The sequence below is a fragment of the Schistocerca nitens genome, chromosome 4, assembly GCF_023898315.1.
Source record: "Schistocerca nitens isolate TAMUIC-IGC-003100 chromosome 4, iqSchNite1.1, whole genome shotgun sequence".
NCBI classification, from domain to species: Eukaryota; Metazoa; Arthropoda; class Insecta; order Orthoptera; family Acrididae; genus Schistocerca; species Schistocerca nitens.
Genome location: NC_064617.1, coordinates 906903723 through 906922466, shown reverse-complemented (window position 1 = coordinate 906922466; position 18744 = coordinate 906903723). Strand labels below are relative to the sequence as shown.

The 18744-nt window shown below is 43.7% G+C and overlaps 1 protein-coding gene across 1 annotated transcript in view; it reads left to right on the top strand.

Annotated features, from left to right (window-relative positions):
• The window catches only part of LOC126252653 (uncharacterized), a 915736-nt gene that overhangs the window by 810748 nt on the left and 86244 nt on the right, over positions 1-18744 (top strand). The gene's annotated exons all lie outside the window — the stretch shown is intronic.

Below are 18744 nucleotides of genomic sequence, written 5' to 3'. Positions count from 1 at the left end.
AAACGCAGGGAAAACAACCACACTGAATGTCTCTATGAAAACCCTTACCGTAGGACGTCATCATCGAAACCACGACTGTGAAATACCCTGGTCGCAAACAGTACAATACGTAGAAATTAAATCCGGATCGACGACTTTATATCAACACGCATATTACGGAAAAAACGCAAAAGGCTACAGATGGCGAAAGCCTTGTTCCCTTTCTTATACAGTGATAACCAACTGAGACGATGCACACTTGCTCTTTAGAACAAGGCCGGCTTCAAGTATTAAAAAACAAAGTGGTACGACGTATATTACCCCCCCCCCCCCCCCTCTCTATCCCTCTATTCCAGATTTGCAGGACAGGACACGGATAATACGATCCCTGAAACAATTTGTGGCCGTAGCCAGAAGTGGTGGCGCTAGGTTGCGAGGTATACAGCAACATAAAGATTACATCTTTGTTAACATCTTATCTCAAGTGACACATCGAAATAAAGAGGCGGACCCCCTGTTCACATTTACAATTCCGTAACACAGCTTGTAACAAATCTAATACAGGGCCATTAGAAAAAGAAAATACAGAACAGTACCACATATACAGAAATTTACAAAATTAATTTCTGGAGTACCCGTTTCTCAGTGTTAAAACTAAAAGAAATATCCTGAAGATCTTATAACACCGGTGCGTGTGTTGCGCCAAATGTGAAATAAGTGTTACCCCCTGAGAGGAATTCTGAAATGTTTGACCGTGTGTTAACCCAATGGACAGAGGGTATCGAACATAAATTTCGTTACTATGGCAATTAATAGAAAGTGGTTCAAATCGCTCTGAGCACTATGGGACTTAACTTCTGAGGTCATCAGTCCCCTAGAACTTAGAACTACTTAAACCTAACTAACCTAAGAACATCACACACATCCATGCCCGAGGCAGGATTCGAACCTGCGACCGTAGCGGTCAATTAATAGAGAGCTGAAAGACTTTAATTTAGGAAATAATGAAAGTGGTGAAAGTTTTCGTGAATGAAATAATAAACGGTTGCCAGCCTAATTAGGCATAATAATGTGGGAACATTAATTTCAAAGAATTTAATTATAATTTTGCAAAAACGACTCTGATTATTTCTCTCTTTGTAAAGTGCAATGAACACACGACTACCGGACGAACTGAACAGTAATTAGTAGTAGTTATCATTCGCATAAATTAGCATTCAGAGAAATATAAATGGTACTTGACTCCTGTTAATAATAATCATCATCTCAACCATTAACCAATTCAGCGCCGAAAAGTTACAAAGACATCACGAGACTAAGTGGAGCACGACAAGAGTTCTGGTTTAACTAGCACACAAACATCACAAATGCAATAAAATAACACTGTATAAAACTTTTTTATACTTTCATGGAAATACTTCAGATTCCTTTAGCAAAAGCAATATTTAGTTTAACTTCGTCATTATAGAGATGAATATAGTGGGGCCCATAAACTGTCATTTACTCTATTGTCCAATTCTTTTACTATTTCAGAGACAATTGCATTACACTAATGTGGATTTCTAACCCCACTTGAATTTGTTTATATTTCAACACCATACAGCAATGTATTCAATTAATATTTTCAAATAAACTTCAGAAATTAGTTCCTGGTAATAGTCACAACAAAGTTAAGTTTCATGAAAGTTCAGATTATGTGCCTCTTTCACTACCTGTGAAGCAGGTGGTTTAACTAGCATCGTTTATACCCGGTCTCACCTCTTGCAGTTTAAGGCTCTTTTCAAATTTCTTCTTGGAGACGTATTAATCATTTTAGATCCATTCCATAATAAAAGAGCACCATATTACAGCCGAAACCACATCCGAGGCAATTTCAACATAAATCGGCTTCCGAATGCCTCACTTGGCACGTAAAGTGTTGACTATACAACTGCTGGCCACTGACTGCGTAATGTGCTCTCTCTCTTGCCGCCCAGATTGACTGCCAAATCCACCTTTTCACGCTCTCCAAGCCCCTTCCGCAGAGGAGAAGGTTCCCTACAACTTTTCCCTTACATAATACAACTTCCCTAAGCATGAACCAGTAATCAAAGTACATTTTCTCTTTTACGAGCATACATATTTTACGAAGTTTCATTATTTTTAAACATTATTAAATGTTTACAATATATACATCATAAACTTTCACTTTCCCCTCTGACAATTCAAAGAATATAACTAGTGCAGAGCAATCACTTCGTAGTTAAATACACATAATAACACTGCATAAAGTACTTATAATCGATAATGGTGTTACAATTTCAGTTCTGAGATGCCATTTACATTTCCTATAAAACAACCACATAATATACATCCATGCGAATACGTTAGCCAACTACTCACAGTTGTTGTACAGCGCACGATCTTTGTAATTCCATGCACTCAGACCATTATGATTTTAAAACTCCAGATAGGTCCTCCCGAAAAATCAATCCCAAACAGTAATCAACAGAGGTTTGAAGAAACGCTGTTTAGTGTAAATGGGACCACCCAAAACACGAAATATGTATAAATTAAAAAAAAAACCACATACACTCACTAACTCTCTCTCTCTCTCTCTCTCTCTCTCTCTCTCTCTCTCTCTCTCTCTCTCTCTCTCCCACTCACACACACACACACACACACACACACACACACAACTTTTGAGCTTGACAATAGCACCTGTATGGACATGCATCATTCTCAATGTCGCAGTGTGGCTTTCTACAACCACCTTTTGAGAAAGGTTATAGGGCGCCCGTAACCCAAATGCGCTGCCTCACAACAGGTTCCTGGCGAGCCATTAGTACGGCAGTTTATTTGCTACAGTTGATCTCCCCTTCATACAAGACGAATTGATCCGATCGCCCCACCAGCGCCGGCCAGCGTGTATACTTCGCAGACGCGCGCAGTTTGCTCCAGACTCATTCGGCGGGGGTTAACGGCTCAGTGACGTGACGGAATTGAACCGTCACACAGTCAAGAAAACAACTGAAAAATTGCTCAAGGCTGATGCCAGTAATGAACGAAATATACCGTATCCAGCCAAGATCGCAGAAGGACAGTGTAATAGCAGAAAACCAGAAGAAACGAGGAAAGGACTGCACATCAGATAGCTATTGCATCAGCATTCTACAGACTAAATCGACGGGTGAAGATCACGTCGAGGTAGAACGACGAGTGTTGTGGCAGATTGATTTGAGGAAAGATCTGCAAAATCATAAAACATACTAAGACTCAGTAGGGCGGGAAAGTCTACGCAGTTTCACGTTTCGCCCAATTGTTTGAGGCGTCTTCAGATACCTACAAAGGAAATAATTTCTTAGCTAACTTTTCTTTGCTGCATGGACTGTTATGCCATTACAACAGATTTAACATATTTAGGGGATAACTAAAGAAAGAAGGTAACAAACATAAAAAGATGAGTGAAGAAAATTAAGCAAATATTTAAATTCGAGACAGAATAAAAGCGGTATTTTACTTACTAACCAATCCAGAAGACTTTGATGTGTTTTCATTGAATATGAGATATCAGCAGGAAACACCAACAGACCACTGCCTTGGGTGTACAGTTCCACGAGGATAATTCCTATCATCAAAAGCACCTCGTAATACTGACGATGCGTGTCCTCAATGAAATAATAGTTTTTGTTACTTGTTAATCCTCCAGTAAAAGGTTGTGGTTTAATAATTCGTGCTGCATTAATGGCGCACCATGCTTTTTCCATGTCATGCAGATGCCCTTCATGTAGCTGACGCGGCTTTTCAGAAGTTCGAAGTTGTTTGCACTTTTAGCGTCATTCACAGACCGCAGTAGTCGCGGTACGGACGTCGAGCACAACAGTATGTGAATTGGTCGGACGTTACAAAACCATTAACTTAGTAAGGTTCCAATTTGTTTCATTTTAGTATGTTAGGTCTTTTATGCTTCCCTTTTTGCAAATGTCCGTCTTTCGCTTCTCTGTAGCAGGATCGAAACCACTGTTTTGTAGAATTTGATATCCTCCTGTGGGGAAAAAAAGGAACTGATTAACCGTATCTCTGCACTAAACCAGAACACATTGGATATACTTCGCAACGCCAAAAACCTCGACACGGAATGCCTGAAAACATTTGCAACTATATTGAAAACATTCTGCCAAACAGACCACAGCCAGTTTTTAATGAAGCGAAAGTAGCGCATGGACGTCTCAAGGTACTGCGATAGCACAATTGTATAAATGACCTAGCAGATAAGGTTGTTCGCAGAACACGCCATTCTGTACACAGAGGCGCCACAGTTCGGATACTGCTGCGAAGTACAGACAGACTTCCAGATAATCAGCGTCCGATGTGAAGATTGGTAACTGTTGCTCAATGCGAAGGAAGGTAATGTAATGTACGTAAATAGTTGAGAATATTGTATATCGTTTGACTACGTAATTGTCGATCAGTCACAACTGTTAAGAATATAGGAGAATCTGTCCAAGCGGATATAACGCAAATCTAGTCGTCTAGACTCACATTTGTTGGAAAGTCCGAACGAAATGTTACGTCACACAGGAAAAGGGAATCTGCAGAACTCTTGTTTCGACCAGTTCTTGGGTATTGTTGATGGTCTGGGATTCTTACGAAGTTGTATTAACGGAAGAAAGTGAGAAGTTTCAAAGAAGAACTTCTATTGGCTTGAAAACTAGCTTATGGAAGATCAAGAAAAGGAAGGAAGACTATGGTTTAACGTGCCGTCGACACCAAGGTCATTAGAGACAGAGACAACACTCAGTTTGGGAGGAGGATGGGAAAGAAAATCCACGGTGTCATTTTCAAGGGATGTATCCCCACATTGGACTTAAAGCGATCTAAGGAAACTATGGAATAGTTAATTAAGAATAGTCGTACGGATATTTGAACCGCCGACTTCCCAAATGAGTGTTCAGCCTCTTACCGATGTGGCACCTCGCATGGTCTTACGGCACGAATAAATATTTCTTGGTAATCAGTGGCATTCGTTTGGTTTGTCTGAATCATCCTGTGTTTAGCTCATATAGGAAAAATTTTATTCGTAAGAGTAAGACGAGATTTCAATTTGTTCGCCGTTTTATCTGTTTTGATGTGCCACCTGTGTGCTAACTAACCCGCAGCAGTTGATGTATAGTTGGCAAATACTGCGAGGCCTCCACCTCGGAACACTGCTGATAACGCGCCTGAAGCCTTATCTGGCCTCTGCACAGTGGTACCCCACTTATCACGATATCTTAACAGTTACGATGGTAATCGTTTCGAATCGTCTCCACATAATCTATAAACACTTAAGAGAGCGCCATATCAAACGTCAGATGCTCTTTCGTCGACTTCTCACCCAGGAGCAATAGTCCTCACTCATTTCAATTATTCTGTAACACACAACTGTGTTTGTGTGTTGAGGTCCTACCACTGGCAGTTGGCAACGTCAGAGTTGATTTGCGTCACACGTTGGAATGGGCGGCTATGTCCAGCCTGGAGCTGATGGATTGGTCTTCCCGTGATTCGTCTAAAGTAGTTTGTGATCAGAGCTTATTAGCCTGGCTTAAGGCCTAGTGTCTTTTCTATGAAAAGGGTTTTGCAACTCCTGGTGGAAGTAAACTGCGAAAAGTCTTAGCAGGAAGCAGCGCTTTTCAGTAATTGGTGGCAGCTGCAAATGTCGTATGGAAGCGCTAGCATTCTTCTTAGATGGCGGACTGTCGAAAGGCCTGGACGTAAAACAAGGTCTTAGAACGGCCTGGAGCTTGCATAATTGCGGAGTTGGATCTCAGACCTCCTAGGTGTAGAAGACAAATCTTGTGTTCCTCGAGGAGGAGGTGCCGTTTTAAGAGTGTAGTGTGTACAGGGTGCAACGGATAAAAGTGCAGATATTTTCGTATGTAGTACCTTAATATGTGCACACGTAAGTATATTGGTTGTTTTTTCTCTACGTCAGTCTTTTCACAAACACCTCACATAATTTACCAACTGGTGTTTTCTGCACGGTCGTAGCTGCACCACAAGCTGCAGTACGCCTGCTAGTATAGACTACCTGTTTTGCGTTCACGTGTCGACACTTCAACACCTTGTCTGCTGCCCAGGGGAAAATAAGCATTAATGGCTTGCTTTTGGCACATGTACTTGGAGGAACTAACCAACCTCCTAATAGCTGCACTTATTAGTCCGCAAATGACGTAAATACTGATATAATATTGTTCGGTATACTGTTATCAATCACCAATAAAAATCTCTACACTTATACCCATCACACCCAGTATATAGTCGGGAGTGAGTAATTCCGAGTGAGCCACAAAACTACTTTTGTCAATATAGTAAGCTTAAGAGTTCATAAAATGACTCTGAGCTCTATGGGACTTAGCTTCTGAGGTCATCAGTCCCCTAGAACTTAGAACTACTTAAACCTAACTAACCTAAGGACATCACACACATCCATGCCCGAGGCAGGATTCGAACCTGCGACCGCAGCAGTCGCGCGGTTCCGGTCTGAAGCGCCTAGAACCGCTCGGCCACTGCGGCCAGCGTGGAGAGATGAATGTTGGGTATGCCGGAAAAAGAAACAAATGAGTTGCGGAACACTCTGAAGCGAAGGCGTTATTGTGATTGTGGTGAAAATGAAGGAGTAGTGGGTGGGACACGTCGCTATGTGAATGGACGATTCGTGAATCGTGGCTGTTCTTCGCTGGAAGACAGAGATGATAACCCAATGGAAGCTGGGTGGATCCCGTTAGAAAACATCCGGGAGATACATGGGTGCACACAGCTGAAGACGGTAATGAGAAGTATGGAGGAGGTACGAATTCAGCAGTGAATGCAAAGGGCTGGGAGCGTGGAACTGGAGTGGTGAGGGTGATGAGCCAAAAATAAAAGAAGATACTCTTAACATTGTTTACGACCTAAGTGAAATTTTACAGTTAACAAAATAAACAGTAAGGGACCACCATAAAACATTTAACAGCAGAATGTGAAGTATCTGCGCTAGCAGAATAGAAATGCGGAAAACACAAGTCGAAAAACAGTTTATTAGACTCACCAAAACGAAACAATAATACAATCTCCAAATGAACAACAGACGCGATCCCAACTGCGGATCGTCACAAATATAAAATAACAAATAATAATAGAAAAGACCCGTCTCTTGACGGGGAGAGATAACAATGAAAGAATTCTACAATGTTAAGAGGTTTGCCGAATATACCAAGTCCATCCACAAGAGATCAGCCAGCTAGAAAAGGCGTCTGGCCGTGGCTGCCGGGGTGGCAGCTCTGTAGACTTCCAAGCAGTGCGTCGAACTGCCCTTTGCCGGCAGTACGCTGCCCTATAAAGCCCGTTTGGCGGATGTATCTGCCGGATCTATTTGCGATCACGTGCCTGGCGTATCAAAGTAGTTCCTCGGCAAGCTGCGACATCTGGTGAAGCTGTTCTGCAGGCTCCGCGAACGGGTGACAGTCCCTGGCGGCCGTTGGTGGAGACATGGTGTTGTGGCCGCCAGTAAGTATTTGTGTGACAACGTACGTTTTCCTGGCGAATATACACCCTGTGATGCAGGCATCCCGTGTTGGGTGGACGTGAAGTGGGATGCCGATGCAGTAGGCGCTACGATGTGTGAAGTGGGCGGGCACAGCAGAATGAAAACAATTATTTAAGCCGTTAAATAATTAAAGAAATTTTCAAAACTAGGCACACAAAAGTGTTTCTTTTTAAATAAAAGAATCACTTTTAACAGAATTTCAAGCACAAAAATAACTGACAGTATTAATCACTGGTCAAAGACCTGACACAAATATTTCTATCTGGTCATTAAATAGAGCAGGGTGACTGGCTTGAACTTAGCCCAGACGTCGGTGGTCCCTTCATTCGGCTTCGATTAGAAAGTCTCGAACACACACACACAGAGCAATATTCAAAACCACGTAGACACAAGGCAACAACGACAAAAACAAATTGTAATCCATATGGTAAGAAGTCTCGTAAGGCTCGATATGGTTTTAACTGTGACTCGATAGTAGGATAACCGTAGTATGTAAAAGAGAACTAATTCTTTTTGAAATTAACTTGTTTCAAGTTTTAACACATGGGCCTTAAAAAGGAATTACACAATTTGAAAAGATTAATTTCGTGTTAGTAAATGAAATCAGAAATAAAACTTCCATGAAATAAATCCTAAATTCTGTTCGCCTTTCACAAGTAGGCCTAAAATATGTGGGGTTGTACTGGTAACCCGGACTGCTGGTCCTCTCAAAGCTGGACAGCGATGCAGGCGATATCAAAAATTCAACCTCTACAGCAAAGCCTCGTTGAAGAACAAAAGTTATGAGCAGCTTTTACTCACACGTGCTCGCCATTTTTCTTTCTACTGCAGTCCTTGGCTGTGTAGTAAATACTGCACACCTTCGTGTGCATAAACCAAAGCAGTTGAAGAAAGAAAAGTGCCGACTCTGAGGACGCAAACCGGTGACCGTAGATGCAGAGGAAAGTAGTCGTCCATGAAGTATGGTACACACTGTTATAACACGAAGAACAGCACTTTCGTCCTCGGTGAGCAACCCTAGTTACTACGCAGATCAGCTGACAGACATGAAGCTGGGAGGGAGCGCGCGTACGTGTAAAACAGCTAGGTGTGTGTGACTACGCTCCCTCTTACGAGACCCTGACGAAGCCATCGCTGGAATACGACAAGCAGAGAGGTTAAATGAGCGGCAGAAATCGATTCTAATGCGCTCACTACTTCGTTGTAGTATTACTTTACGTAATTGCGTAGCAATGACGGTGTTCTTCAGGTGCACAGGACATTTAACGAAACGCTTTGTAGAGTACTAACGAAAGCAGATGTACTACTAAAATATCTGTTGACATAGAACATAAATTTGCTCATTACTAAGCACGATTACGGGTTTACTTCACTAGGACAATAGAAACTTTAGAGAATCGTTCACACATCAGCTCACTTTTCTTATTTTTTCTCTGCCTCCCGTGTTCTCCCTCATCCACTTAAACTCCTCCCGAACAGGCCATGAAGGTCCAACGTCACTGACCGCCCGCCGTGTCATCATCAGCTCACAGGCGTCACTGGATGCGAGTATGGAGGGGTATGTGGCCAGCACACCGCTCTCCCGGCCGTATGTCAGTTTCCGAGACCGGAGCCGCTACTTCTCAATCAAGTAGCTCCTCAGTTTGCCTCAAAAGGGCTGAGTGCACCCCGCTTGCCAACATCGCTCGGCACACCGGATGGTCACCCATCCAAGTGCTAGCCCAGCCCGAGAGCGCTTAACTTCGGTGATCTGAAGGGAGCCGGTGTTACCACTGCGGCAAAGCCGTTGGCCCCTCATCCACTTACATATTATTATTATTATTATTATTATTATTATTATTATTATTATTAGTTTTTCCTTTTTATATTTTACATTTACTCTCGATATTGTTTTTCTTCGAAATGGTAAATTATATTGCGGTTTCAGCAGCAAATTTGGTCGCAATTGTCGTTTAGTCTCCATTGTGGACGTACTTGGCTTGCTCGATTCAGGCTGTAATGAAAAAAGCCATCTTGCATCACATTCGGTCACATTTCGTAGCATGCTGCGTGCATTCGACGCGAGTTATTCTATATTTCATGTTCGGCAAAGCTGCGAAACGTGAAGAATCGCATAATGAAGTCACAAATCTCCTGCCGCTCCGAGGCGACGTTAGTCCTTAGAGTCCAATGCGAGAACGTCTTCAGCATCAGTTTTCTGGAAGTCCTAGCGGATTTCGCAACAATTTTCCCGCGCGCCAGGTCTGTTTCGATCTAAGTCGGCCGTAGGCTAATGTACCTGGCAGCAGCAGCAACAGTACGAGAAATCAATATAAAGGTAGAGTTCCTAAGAAAGTAATATACGGTGTCTGAAGCAAACATGTATCGAATTTATTATGAAAGTAGTTGATACATGTAAGACATAAACAGTCGTGAAGGAATTACATAGTTTATCTTTCATATCACAAGCTGCAAAATATGGCGTGGATGGAAACTGGTATAAAGGCACTCACTCTCCTGTTGTGTTATTGCGTTGTTAGTACTTTGGCCAACCTCCGTTCTTCCTACTTAACTCAATACTATCTTCGGCATTGATTTTATTAGAATTTGTGGTTTCTGTAGTGAAGTTGTCGCCCATTCTTTTTGTATCGCTCTTTTCAGCAGCCTCAAATTGTCTTCCATTGCGATGAACACGCAAGTATTTCCCAAAGGTTTTTCGCGGTGTTCAAATGCAGGTTAAGTGCAGACCAGGGGAAGACACCGATGTCTTCACCTTCAAACCACTTTTTTGTTGTAGCAGATGCATGCGTAGATGCTTTACCTTGTTGAAGTATTAGACTTTCCTCCCTTAGGTCCTCAAACATCCTACTCCATTCTGTCTTTAGCATTTCATTAGACATGTTAGAGTTCGTTATAGTGTTCACCCAAGCAATGCGCGATTTCCCTTTGCTGCAGATGTCTGCCCAAATCATAACACTTCCACCACCTAAATTTCTGCTCATTCTCATCTGCTGCTCTGTTGTCTGAAATTCATGCAGACCATGTAAATTAAATTTCTTCTCACCATTGAAGACCACTTTATACCATGCTCAAGTCCATGACATGTTTTTCAGCAAACTCCAATCTAGCTCGTTTATGTTTGGGTGGCAGAGAAGGGCTTTGCAGTCGTTTCTCGAATGCAAGATGTTTGTCTTCTGACAAAATTTGTCGTGCACGTCTGGCAGTTGGTTCTGAGCACTATGCGACTTAACTTCTGAGGTCATCATTCCCCTAGAACTTAGAACTACTTAAACCTAACTAACCTAAGGACATCACACACATCCATGCCAGAGGCAGGATTCGAACCTGCGACCGGAGCGGTCGCACGGCTCCAGACTGTAGCGCCTCGAACCACACGGCCACTCCGGCCGGCGTCTGGCTGTTACTGGAAACTGTAAATCAGCAACACGTTTAGAAGAATAACCGTTTTTGGGCCTTGCTTTGCATGAAAGTGACCGTTTCGACGCCTGAGATAGTTTTCTACTCTGCCCATATTTCCCGTTCTGTCCATATCGTGCGCGCAATTAAACACACGGTTCAACTTCTTGTGTACATAGTTCCGCGTAGTCAGCGCGTACACAACTTTCCCACTAGAGCGCGGCCCGCTAAGCACGACAGCGCAGGCGCAGCGCTCGTCCGTCTCCGCACTACAAGACGGACTAAATTCTGCTTCTGTCGATCCGCGTATTAATATGTAACGCAGCCAATGAGATTGCTGCTAACGTAGAACCTTTTCTCCTCGTGGATCACACTCGCGCAGCGATACCTGAACGTGCAAGGTATTATAACGAGTGTACAGACCTCCAATTAGTCAGTCTGCGTTTGTCTGCACCAGTCTGTACCAGTCTATAGTCAAGTTTCAGTCTGCATCTAAGAAGATTATCATATTGCTGTACATAGCCATGAAGATAAATGTATAGACACTTTGTCAAGTATCAGAGATATGCGAGAATAAGATTAACGTACCAAGACCAAAGGAACTTCAGATTGTCAATTGTAAATAGGATCCAGAATCAAGTTACGTAAGGTTTATGCTTGTTACTATTTAAATAAATGTGTGTGAAAATTAATCAAGTTCTTTTTAAAGTTGGTTACCGTCAATCTGCTACTCTAAGCGTGCAAGTGGCATTTCTATCGTCTGACCCAACGGCAGAAGATAAACACGCCACGATAAGACCACGAGACATATTGATGACACTCGCCTACTTCGTTAGAGCGACGAGTCAAATAATCTCATGGTGTGTGTACCGAAGGTCTTACAGTACGCACACCACACAACTACTTGGCTATTTGACGATTAAAGAGTCCCATTTCCTTCAGCGCACCGATTTTGGCCTTGTCCTCACAAGATAACTGTTTTCCGCTTGGCAATGTGACGACCGTGATGTGCGTACACAATACGCACTGTCGCTAGGGTATCTGTTTTCCATCTGCAGGAAAGGCACGTAAGCTCAAACTAACACCGCAAAGAGCCGACTGCCTTCATACCGAGTTCCACCCTCTACCACCTGAGTCGTTGATGTCTTGTTACAGTGTTAATTTTGCTACAAATATTCGTGCCTCTATACTGATTTCCACTGCTGTGTAGGCTAGTCTCCCCACAGCTCAGGTCGTGGCAGCCACACTCAGTTGCGCCCGCGGCCGTGCTGGGGTGGTGAGTCGTGTGACCGACCACCCCTCGTCTGGTGCTCCGCCCCTCCCCACACCCCGACCCTTTCCCCTACGGCCTGTGACGCCTGGCGCGGCTTTCGCTCTCCGTCGGTTGCCGACAATCGATCCACCGCTAGGCGCCGGCCACACACACACACACACACACACACACACGATCTCACCACGTCTGCACATTCGCCACAAGCCACTGCAGAAGCACCCCTTTCAACATTTCCTTTCTCTGATGGTCATTGCTACGACGGGGGATTTCCATATTTTAGGTTTCCAGCAGACATTTGACACCGTCTCTTAAAACCGGCTTCTGATCAGATTGCGTCTCACTGTGTACTTCAGCCGGCCGGGGTGGTCGAGCGGTTCTAGGCGCTACAGTCTGGAACCGCGCGACCACTACGGTCGCAGGTTCGAATCCTGCTGCCTCGGGCGTGGATGTGTGTGATGTCGTTAGGTTAGTTAGGTCTAAGTAGTTCTAAGATCTAGGGGACTGATGACTCTCTGAAGTTAAGTCGCATAGTGCTCAGAGCCATTTGAGCCATTTTTTGTAGCTCATTCGTGACTTCCTGCCGGAAATGTCATAATTCCTTTCACTTACAGGAACTCAGCTAGTGAAATCAAGTTACTCTACCATGCTTTTTGTCTGTCTTTCATACTAGGCTGTGAACACTTCAAAATGGCATAGCGGCCGGAACTAGTTGCGGGAAAGATTTAGGTGCACCTGGTTTTGGTTCAGATGGCTCTGAGCACTATGGGACTTAACATCTGAGGTCATCAGTCCCCTAGAACTTAGAACTGCTTAAACCTAACTAACCTAACGACAGCACACACATCCATGCCTGTGGATTGGAACCTGCGACCGTTGTGGTCGCGCGGTTCCAGACTGAAGCGCGTAGAACCGCTCGGTCACACCGGCCCGCGCACCTGGTTTTGCGATTGAATAAAAACTTTCTGAATGAGTCACATTCACTCTCTGATAACACTGTCAGAAATCCGAGGTCTGTGCAAACATTTATAGCAAGTTGGCAAACGTCATGGGATACTTCCTGATATCGTGGCGGTCCGTCTTTTGCCGGCATACCGCAGCAGCTCGACATGGCATGGATTCAACAAGTCGTTGGTAGTACCTACAGAAATACTGAGCCATGCTACCTCTAAGGCCGCCCATAATTGCGGAAGTGTTGCCGGTGCCGGATTTTGTGCGCCAACTGACCTATGTCCTATAAATGTTGGAAGGGATCCATGTCGGGCCAAATCCTTCGCCCGAATTGTTCAGAATGTTCGTCAAACCATTATGGCCCACTGACACGGCATATTGCCATCCACAACAATTCCATCGTTGTTTGGGAACCTGAAGTCCATGAATGGGTGCAAATGGTCACCAAGTTGTCCAGAGGATCCAGTCCATTCCATGTAAACACAGCCCACACCATTATGGAGCCACCAGCAGCTTGCACGGCGCCTTGTTGACAACTTCGGCCCATGACTTCGTGGAGTCTGCACCACCCTCAAACCCTACCATCAGCTCTTACTAACTGAAATCGGGACTCGTCTGACCAGGCAACGATTTTCCAGTTGTCTAGGGTCCAACCGACACGGTCACGAGTCCAGGAGAGGCGCTGCAGGTGATCTACATCTAAGTCTACATGGATACCCTGCAAATCACATTTAAGTGCCTTGCAGAGGGTTCATCGAACCACCTTCACAGTTCTCTGTTATTCCAACCTCGTATAGCGCCAGGAAAGAATGAACGCGTGTATCTTTCCGTACGAGCTCTGATTTCCATTATTCTATCGTGATAATCGTTCCTCCCTATGTAGGTCGGTGTCAACAAAATATTTTCGCATTCGGAGGAGAAAGTTGGTGATTGGAATTTCATGAGAATATTCCGTTGCAACGAAAAACGCCTTTCTTTCAATGATGTCCAGCCCAAATCCTGTATCATTTCTGTGTGACACTCTCTCCCATATTTAGCGGTAATACAAAACATGCTGGCTTTCTTTGAACTTTTTCGATGTACTCCGTCAGTCCTGTCTGATAAGGATCTCACACCGCGCAGCAGTATTCTAAAAGAGGACGGACAAGCGTAGTGTAGGCTGTCTCCTTAGTAGGTCTCTTACATTTTCTAAGTGTCCTGGCAATAAAACGCAGTCTTGGGTTAGCCTTCCCCACAATATTTTCTATGTATTCCTTCTAATTTAACTTGTTCGTAACTGTAATATCTCGGTATTTAGTTGAATTTAAGGCTTTTACATTAGACTAATTTACTGTGTAACCAAAGCTTAAAGAGTTCCTTTTAGGACTCAGGTGCTGTTAACAAAGACACTCGCATTAGTTGTTTGCTGCCATAGCCCATTACCGCCACTTTTCGCCGCACTGTACTAACGGATACGTCCGACACTGATTTCTGCGGTTATTCACACAGATTTGCTTGTCTGTTAGCACTGACAACTCTACACAAACGCTGCTGGTTTCGGTCCTTAAGGAAATGGCGTCGACCACGGCGTTGTCCGTGGTGAGTGGTAACGCATGAAATTTGGTATTCTTGGAACACTCTCGACACTGTGGATCTCGGAACATTCAGTTCCCTAACAATATCTGAAATGGAACGTCCGTTGCGTCTAGCCTCAACTACCATTCCACGTTCAAAGTCTGTTAATTCCTGTCTTGCGGCCATAATCAGATCGGAAACCTTTTCATCTAAATCACCTGAGAACAAAAGACAGCTCCACCGATACAATGCCCTTTTATACCTTGTGTACGAGATACTGCCACAATCTGTATATATGCACGTCGCTATCCCATGACTTTTGTCACCTCAATGTTTGTAGCATAATAATCCATGGATTTAGTAAACAGAATGACCTTTAACACATGAAATTAACAGAATACGTATTGAATATAATATGAAAATATTAACTCATAAAACTAAAACGACTTCTTGCGCGTGAATCCTAAAATCCGACCTAAAATTTCTGTAAATAATAAAACCTTACACCAAATTAATTGTTTTGATTTGCTCGTTATGACTTCTCTTATTGATAAGTATGCACTGATTGAAGTGTGCAAGTTTCTCTTTATATGTAAAATAATCAACAAGCATGAAATTTCCTGGCAGATTACAACTGTGTTCCCGACCGGTACTCGAATCCGGGACTTTCACATTTTGCAGGAAACTGTTCTACCAACTGAGCTACCAAGCACGACTCACGACCCGTTCCCATAGCTTTGCTTCCGCCAGTACCTACCTAATCTCCTACCTTCCATACTTCACAGAAGTTCTGCAGTGAAACTTGCAGGACTTGCACTCCTGAAAGAATGGATATCGCAGAGACATGGCCTAACCATAGCAGAATGAATTTTCACTCCGCAGCAGAGCGTGTGCTGATATGAAACTTCCTGACAGGCTAAAACCGTGTGCCGGACTGGGACTGGAGCCGAGGAGCTTCGCCTGTCATGGGGAAGTGTTGTACCGACAGCTGTCCAAGCTCCACTCACGACATGCCGCCACAGCTTTACTTCTGCCAGTAGTATCTCCTGAGTTCCAAACTTCACAGAGGTTCCCCCGCATACCTAGCAGGATTAGCAGGGGCAAAGAAATGTTGTCAGGCCAAGGAAAAGATGGCGTTAACGAACAAAAATGCCTTGAATAAGAGTTGAAGAAGATGTAGAAAGTTCCCGCTCACTAAATTTTTATTACTTTTTCAACTCCAGCGACTATAGCAGTTGAATTTCTATCCCAGGTGCCTACATTCCGGTTTTTAGCGGCACACCTGGCATTTATATGTCATCTGGCTGGTCAACAAATCAAATAGAGCCAAGTACACTGCTTCGAATAATGTTTTGGGAACAAACCGTTTCACTGGAAGCCTGTATCCCTCTCCTTGTGCCCTGTGGACGTATTGACTTCCATGACGTTGAGACTGGGTAGCTGTCGTGCTCTGCGTGGGACACGCCACGGAAAGCGCCTGCTGTCGGCAGATATGCAACCGGCACAACTCCACTGTCGGTCCACATACATACCAAACAGGCGCTCAGCGCAGCTGAAGTGATTTCTGATCGCCCTCTTTCCAATCACTTAGTCTACACAAATTGTGTGTATTTTCCCATGAGCTGTAGACATGTTGCACCTGGTCGTTTTTTCCACTAGTATCTGTGATACTAATTTTACTTTACGCATAGTAAGTATCTGCATGTGTAGCTTACTCCCAGACAATCAGAGCGAGATCCTCTGTTGTCATTTTGAAATAGGGGAGTTCCATTCTGCAGTTGAGACACTTCGATATCAGCTAGTCGGAAGACATACGAGTTATTTCTAGAAATGTCTTCCTTATACGGGGTGTTCAAAAAGTGTCTCCGCAGTGCCGTATGATTGTTAGTCGCGCGTGCCGTATGATGCTTCGCCTGCCTGGGTTACTTCCCTTCAAGTGGACTCGCCCTACATTCCTCTGTTTCGTTTATCTCAGCCAGTGTCAGTAGTATCGTTGGTGTGTGTCGTTACGTGTTGACGTGACCGTTTAAATTTAGTTCCTTTGTTCGTTTGTTTCGTTTTTGTCACTGTTAAAGTGCTAACCATTGAAGAAAGTGTGTTTTTAGTCGAACAAATGTTCAAAGCTGGCGGTAGATACACAGTTTCAGTTCGTCAAACATTTAATTCAGTTTTCCCGGAGTCAACACTCTCACATCGCGATACTGTGCGAGATTTGTTTAACAAATTTTGAAGTCCGGGTTCAGTGACAGATGCACCGAGAAGTGGTCGTCCTAGCATTTTGTCTGAGGATAAACTACGGATTATTTCCGATAAAATGTCCATGAATCCGAACAAGTCAGTAAGAAAAGTCGCCCAGGAAATCGATGTTAGCGTCGGAAGGAAAAAATTAGGACTTTTCCCATATAAAGTGACAGTCGTGGAAGGACTGAAAAATACTGATCATGGCAAGAGACTGCATTATTGTCAATGGTTCAAAAATTTCGTTCAACAAAATGGAAGGGATATTCTTAATGAAACGTGTTTCACTGATGAGGCGTGGTTTCATTTGTCCGCGTACATCAACTCTCAAAATTCTCGTCTGTGGAGTACTGCAAATCTATTGTGTATTCATGAGGAACCACTTCATTCTGTAAAAAATAGGAGTTCGGTTTGGATTGCAATTTCTAGACGTCGGATTGTGGGTCCCTTATTTTTCAACAAAACGATAAACGCACAACAATACTGCAGCGATATCCTGTACCCGTTCATAGGAGAACTTGTGTTAAGTGAAATACTGAACGGTTATTTTCAGGAAGATGGTGCAACCGCGCATACAGGTCGCGTTTCAATGTCACTGCTTGCTGATATTTTCGGTGATCGCATGATTTCACAGGGACTTTGGCCTCCACGATCGCCTGACCTAACACCACCTGACTTTTTCTTCTGGGGTGCAGCGAAAGCAGCTGTCTATAAAAACCGTCCAAAATCCATCGATGAATTGAAAACTGCAATATCCATTTTCAGTGCTTCTGTTACAGAAGAAATGTTACAGTTTGTGTTTGGAAACATGACTAGACGAATTGAATTGTGTATTCAACAACAGGGGGGACACTTTCAACATTTAATGTGAAAATTTGTAAGTAAAACTGAATTTTCAGTAAATTAATAACGTGTATTTCACTGAGTTTCTTTTCGGTATATTCACTGCGGCATACGGCACGCGCGGCTAACAATCATACGGCACTGCGGAGAGACTTTTTGAACACCCCCTATTTGGTTCACAGTCAAACGTCGGTTGAAAAACATTGTGGTTCCGATAATTTAGCCTGTTACTTTAATAAAAGTGTTATTAGTCAACATCGACCTGGTCATTACCTGACGCAAATCCTATTGAAAATATATGGTCTTGCATCAAAAAGAAGTAGCAAGGAGGAAAGATTGAAACAGTTGTCAACGCAAATTGGAGGTCTCTTCCACGTGAATGTGCAGAAAACTTGGTTTGAAGCATACGCCGGAGATGCCAAGCAATTATCGACGCTGCAGGTGGCTGGACGTGTTGTTAAGTGTAACGGCATTTTTCGTTTGTTCATATATATGATGTACGTATGTGTTTTACTTTGCTGTCAAAAACATTTTTCTACGCTACCACGATCTTCCTTAACAGACAGTAATTGCTTTGCAATAGGCACTCACACTTGAAATTTGTATGATTTAAGCATTAGCAGAAACACGGCTTGCTTTCTAGAACCACAGTAACTTACAGCCCCTTATTATCCGCCTCCGTATCTGAGTAGACAGCACGGCAGGCTGTCATGCTGAGGATCTGTGTTAGATTCCCAGGAGCGCCAGAGATTTTTCCTTGGGGGGGGGGGGTGCACTCAGTCACGTGACACGAACCGAGGAACTGTTCGACCGAGAGCGGCGGCTCCAGGTCACGAAAACTGACAACGGCCGAGAGAGTGGTGTGCTGCTCCAAGCCCCTCCATACCGCATTGACAGAGGACGAGGCGGCGATCGGTCGGTGCCGACAGGCCCCTTCAGGGCCCTTGGACGGAGTTTACTTTTACGT